Raw genomic sequence first — 6,054 nt, 5'->3', positions numbered from 1 at the left:
TTAAAAGTATGCTTCTGTTTAGCATATTTCTTAGAAGTATAACTAAGCATATATTTAATACAAAAGTACTTCTAGTATACTTTTTAGAAATATATTAAAATGCAATTCAATATATTTTTATTGCACTCCAAATAAGCATGTTGGGAATACAAATGTATTATAAACATACTACTTGAATTTCAAGTATATTTTTAATACATTTAATACTACGTCTTTTTCACCTGGGATCACTTAAAGTGAACTCTGATTATTGTAAATAATCACATTATTGGTGCACATGTAAATGGTGTCACTGACTGGTTTCATGCATTGGATGATACCAGTAAACATTTACTATGTAAATGTAAATTATGTAAATTACATTTTTTCAATTTGTTAAAGTTAATAACTTATAATTTTATAAAAATATGTAAATATTTATACTAAATATTTAGTATATTTATAAGAAGAAATATATTTTTGCAGAATTTATTTATTCATTCATGTATTTATTAATTCATTTTTACAGCATAGGTTTACTTTTAATTTGCTTGGCAATTCTTTTATTCAGGTGTGTGAACTTTTAAGAGACTGGTGGAAATTTGTGTTACGCTTGAATAATTTTGGGACAAATTTTCAGTAGCAATTTGCTTTGTCATGTTGCTATTTGTGTGAATAGACTTCCATATGAATATTTGGCAAAATCCTTCCACCACTTCATTTACGTCCTAAAATTAATTGGATCCGGAAGGGGAAATTAAATTTAGAGCTCAAGTCGAGTCCCCACTTCTGTTGCTGACAGCATGCTAAAGCTGTTTTACTATTTTTCATTGTGGAGCTTTTGTTTTAGCATTGTTTTTGGATGATTATAATTTCCCTGTCTAGCACTTAACCCTGTGTTGTCATGAATATAGTGTTCTGTTTTTGTACTGGTGTGATTGGACACAGTCTTTATCAGTAGTGTTTGATAGCTCTCCTGAGGGACTGACCCAGCGTGCTCTCTGGAGCTTTATCCATTGAAATGAGCAGTCTGGATGTGCCCGAATGTGCCTTTGTGAAACACACACACACAAACACACACACACACACACACACACACACACACACACACAGAACAATATATAAACGTTTGGTAACACTAACATTACCTGTATTAATCAACATGAACAATAATTATATAGCATTTATTAATGTTAGTTAATATTAAGTTAAAATCTAAAACATTATTAAAATTAAAAGTTTTATCAGTGAGAGAGGTAGGATAACACACACACACACACACAGACACGCACACACGCACACACACACAGGCTCTCGGTATATAAATGTGCTGACTAGGGCTGGAAGGTATGACAGTATAGAAATGTGTCTGCCAGTAGTGATTCTGCTTTACCATTTATAGCATGGTATATCCAGAAAGCCGGGTCTGGCAAAATTCTGAATTGAAGAATTAGCTTTTAATCCATGAGTGTGGAATTGAATTGAATTGGCCATGCCTCACAGGAAGTGAAATTGGAATTTGAATAGAAATTCAAGGTAGAAGAATTACTTAAAATACAATTCAGATGAATTTAGCAAGTAGTGGCATTCAGGGAAATGAAGTGTTCTTGCGATCTGAGCTGAAATTTATTAAATATAGTAAATTCAATATAGTAATTCTAATTCTATATTAATTAAGTGCAGATTTCTAGGGGTATTTATCTGTAAGTCATATAAAACCTTTAGTAAAAAACTTCCTTGTATTGTTTAAAATGACATTTATTGCCATTATATGAATTTATAAAGTTCAGTTCATTTATATACATATTAAATATTTAAGTAATTAAATATATTTAGACTATATTGTTGTTGTTGTTGTTGTTGTTATGTTTAATCATTAAAAATTTTGGGGTCAGTAAAAAAAAGTATTTAATAAGAAAATATGCATTCAATTGGTTTAAAAAACTGAGAATGTTACAAAAGAACAATGTTCCCTACAAAAGAAGAATGTTTTTTTTTTTTCAATCAATGAAGTATCACAGTTTCCACAAAATTATTAAGCACATATTAATTATTAATAAATGTTTATTGAGCACCAAATCAGCATATTAGAATGACTGGAGTAATGGCTGCTGAAAATTCAGCATCACTTATATTACATGATAAAATAAAATAAAATAATTTGTAATAATATTTAACAATATTACTGTTCTTAATTTGAGGATGAGAGACTTTTCAAAAAACATTTTAAAATCTTAAAACCTACCCCAAACGTTTGAACTTTGGTGTGTATATACAACATACAAATTGTTTAATTAAAATAATTGTTTTACCCAATTTTTTGGGTTGTTATATGACTAATAGTACACTGATGTCAGATCAGTTGTAAATAGGATCTGCTGTACACTTTGTGCTAGTATTAGTGTTCCATGATCAGTTGCTGCCTTTGTAGAGGGTTTAAAGAAAGGCAGCTCACTAAGTTGAGGAACAGTTCAGTGTGTGTGTGTGAAACTCCTGATGTGAATGGACCCTCACAGGGATCAGACTCACTCTGACATTTAAAGTCATTTATGGTTGGGGCACAGCGAGTCACTGAAGGGGGTTTGGTCAGATTAGATTATGTTGACTCCTCAGGGGTCTATCAAATGGGATAAACTCGGGATTGCAGGTCAAATTATGCATGGAAATACGTTCACATAAAACATGAGCAGAAACAGATTTGCACAGATCACCCCGAGAGAGACCTAACATCGCCTGCATTCAACACTGAAACCAACTCCATTCAAATCAATCATTTATGCTGCTTACACCTTTTCTCCCCTGCAAACGCGGCTCATGGTATTTACCTCCTCCCTGAACACATTAGGGAGGGTACCATAACTCATGCTCTGGGGGGGACTAACCTTTTTCAATAGCCCATAAACAAATTAGGGCTCCTGTGCTTCAGTGCCTGTGCTCATTAGTGGAGAGGAAACTCAGGCGTTAAGACATTACGGGCACACAGATGAAGAACAGCTTTAGACGGAGATTATGACACAAAGCCAATTAACAGCCTCTTTGATTTACAGTTCAGCCCTATTAATGAAACACCCGCCATTAACACAATGGGTAATGAATTCAAGGCTGTGAATCATGTATCAGAGTCGCAGTCATGGAATATGTGCGGTTTATCCCCCGCGTGCGAGACGATGCTTTCGACGGAGCAAAGACTGATGATATCTGCGTGATTGTACGTGGTACTAAGTGACAATGAGATAATGTAATAGAGCGCTTTCCGCTTTAACTGTGCTCTTCATGTCTCTGTCTTATATTAATCATGCTGGGCAATAATAGAATAGATTAACAATGAAGAGTTTTTTCCTTGGTTGAGTAGTTTAGATTTTTTTTTTCAATGCTCTGTCGACATTTTCACTTAACAGCCTTTTTGATTTACATTTCAGCCCTATTAATGAAACACCCGCCATTAACACAATGGGTAATGAATTCGAGGCTGTGAATCATGTATCAGAGTTGCAGTCGTGGAACATGTGCGGTTTATCGCCCGCGTGCGAGACGATGCTTTCGACGGAGCAAAGACTGATGATATCTGCGTGATTGTACGTGGTACTAAGTGACAATGAGATAACGTAATAGAGCGCTTTCCGCTTTAACTGTGCTCTTCATGTCTCTGTCTTATATTAATCATGCTGGGCAATAATAGAATAGATTAACAATGAAGAGTTTTTTCCTTGGTTGAGTAGTTTAGATTTTTTTTTTCAATGCTCTGTCGACATTTTCACTGGCACTGAGTTTTTTTAAATTTTTTTTATCAATTGTCAGAAGCAATCAGAAGTAATTTTTATTATTAAACATTAAGATTTCTTTTTAGAAGAATGACAAATTTGTAACAAATACTCTCAAGAGTTTTCAAAAGAAGTCTCTTATGCTCAGTGCCACAGTTATTTGATCAAAACACAGTAAAAACAGTAATATTTACGTCATCCGCTGGAACAGCTTGCACGTATGACATTTAGCAGAAGTGAGAAAAAGGTGTTTATAATGTTTTAAATATGGATATTTGTCTTACAAAAATGCATGAATTCGCTACAGGAGGCCTTTATTCACCCCCCTGAGCCGTGTGAGGCATGTTTTATTATGGATGCGTGCGCTTTATTTGACTACTTTTGGACTGTTGAACAAAAACACCCACCTACTCCCATTCTAACTCTAGCAAGAGCCAGGATATTTTTTTATATAACTCCGATTGGATTTGTTTGAAAGAAGAAAGTCATATACACCTAGGATGCTTTGAGGGTGAGTAAAATATGGGCTAATTTTCATTTTTGGGTTAACTAACCCTTTAAATATTAGTGTCAAATAGATATCTTTGCATCACATCTTGTCGTTTTTCAATGTCTGACACCAAGTGTTGCATTTTAAGATTGGATGTCAAGTTAAAAACAGTTTTAGTTTTTAAAAATGTGTTTCAAGACCCCTGCGTTTTGTTACATTCAATTAAAAAAAAAAAAAAAACAGTAACGTGTCCTGGTGGTGTTGAATGTAACACTGCCCAACTGGATGCGTAACACTATGTCAACTGACCTAAACCTTTCTCACACTGCCTCTGAATCATTTACCAATTGTTTATATTAATTAATTATTGATGTTATTGCTCAGACATTGCTCTTACAGAGCTCATGAGACTTAATGAAATTATCTGCGTTGCATGTATACATTTTGTCTCAGATGTTTCTTCTAAAATTCCTTCTTGGAATAATAAGAATAAGAAAATAAGAAACACAAATGAGACAGTTATTGAGTATTGAAAAATGAAATGAATGTGTTTAGCATAGCTTAGATCATTCGTTCTTCAGACTAAATAAAAAGCAGACTTTGTTTTCTCCATTTGCTCTCCTTTTATTGTCATCACTGTCTTGGAGAAACGACTGAGATTTTAGCAAGATCTCTTCTCTAAGTCATTGTTGGTCTGGTTTAGGATGCTGCTTTTCATTGTTCTCAAACGTGTTTCTCTGAAGTGTGTGTGTGTGTGTTTGTTTGTATGTCTCTGTATTGCAGTACAACATTACAGTTGAGATGATAGTAATAAAGTTGGTGGTGTGATGGTGGAGTGGTGACCCCAGGCCCCTGTGGGCCCCCAGAGGAGCTTTTGTGTAGTCACAGGGGCTGAAAGTCTATTGATCTACCCAGGGATGGATGCCCTCTCTGAGCTGATTTACTGGCCCCAGCGGCCTCCTCTCCAACAGACCAGGAGCTACATAAAACACTTGACTGCCAGCATCTCTGCACAATCACATCTCATACTCGCCCTCTCTCTGTCTTTCATTCTCCTTCTGTTTTTTTCTTTATTTTTTACACGCACACACATGCTAGCCACCTATACATGTCTTCCATTGGAATCTGGAAGTTTCCATTAATGTGTATTTCATTCATGTGCTGTATGCACTAATTATTAAAGTTTTTAGAGAGGTATCATGGTACAGTAATACTGCACTGGAGAACCAGGTAAAACACCTTGATATACAGTATGAATCTGGTAATCATTCAGTGCAAAGAATATGCACTACCATTCAAAAGTTTGGAATTATTATAAATTCTTTTTATGTTTTTGAAAGAAGTCTCATTCTAATATGCTTATTATTCTTATTATTATCAGTGTTAAAAAGTTTTTGCTACTTAACATTTTTGTGGAAACCATAATACATATACTATTCAAAAGTTTAGGGTTAGTGAGATTAAAAAAATAATTTAAATTAGTTATTTATTAAGCACAGCTACATCAAAAGTGACAGTAAAAACATTTACAATGTTACAAAAGACTTATATTTCAAATAAATGCTGCTCTTTTAAACTTTCCGTTCATCAAAGGATTCTAAAAAAATGTATCATGTTTAAGCAAAAATATTACGCAGCAAAAACGGTTTTCATCTATTAGAATAATAAGATCCATATTAATAATTGAGCAGCAAATCAGCATATTAGAATGATTTCTGAAGGATCATGTGACACTGAAGACTGGCGTAATGATGCTGAAAATTCAGCTTTGCATCACAGGAATAAATGAAATTTTAAAATGTATTAAAATAGAAAGCTTTTTTT

General features: G+C 34.0%; 1 protein-coding gene across 1 annotated transcript in view; it reads left to right on the top strand.

Annotated features, from left to right (window-relative positions):
* cdh23 (cadherin-related 23) overlaps positions 1 to 6,054 on the top strand; it is a 270,976-nt gene that overhangs the window by 54,167 nt on the left and 210,755 nt on the right. The window lies entirely within an intron of this gene.

This window comes from Sinocyclocheilus anshuiensis, unplaced genomic scaffold (genome assembly GCF_001515605.1).
Source record: "Sinocyclocheilus anshuiensis isolate Anshui unplaced genomic scaffold, SAMN03320099.WGS_v1.1 scaffold300, whole genome shotgun sequence".
NCBI lineage: Eukaryota > Metazoa > Chordata > Actinopteri > Cypriniformes > Cyprinidae > Sinocyclocheilus > Sinocyclocheilus anshuiensis.
This window is presented reverse-complemented; position numbering and strand designations above follow the sequence as displayed.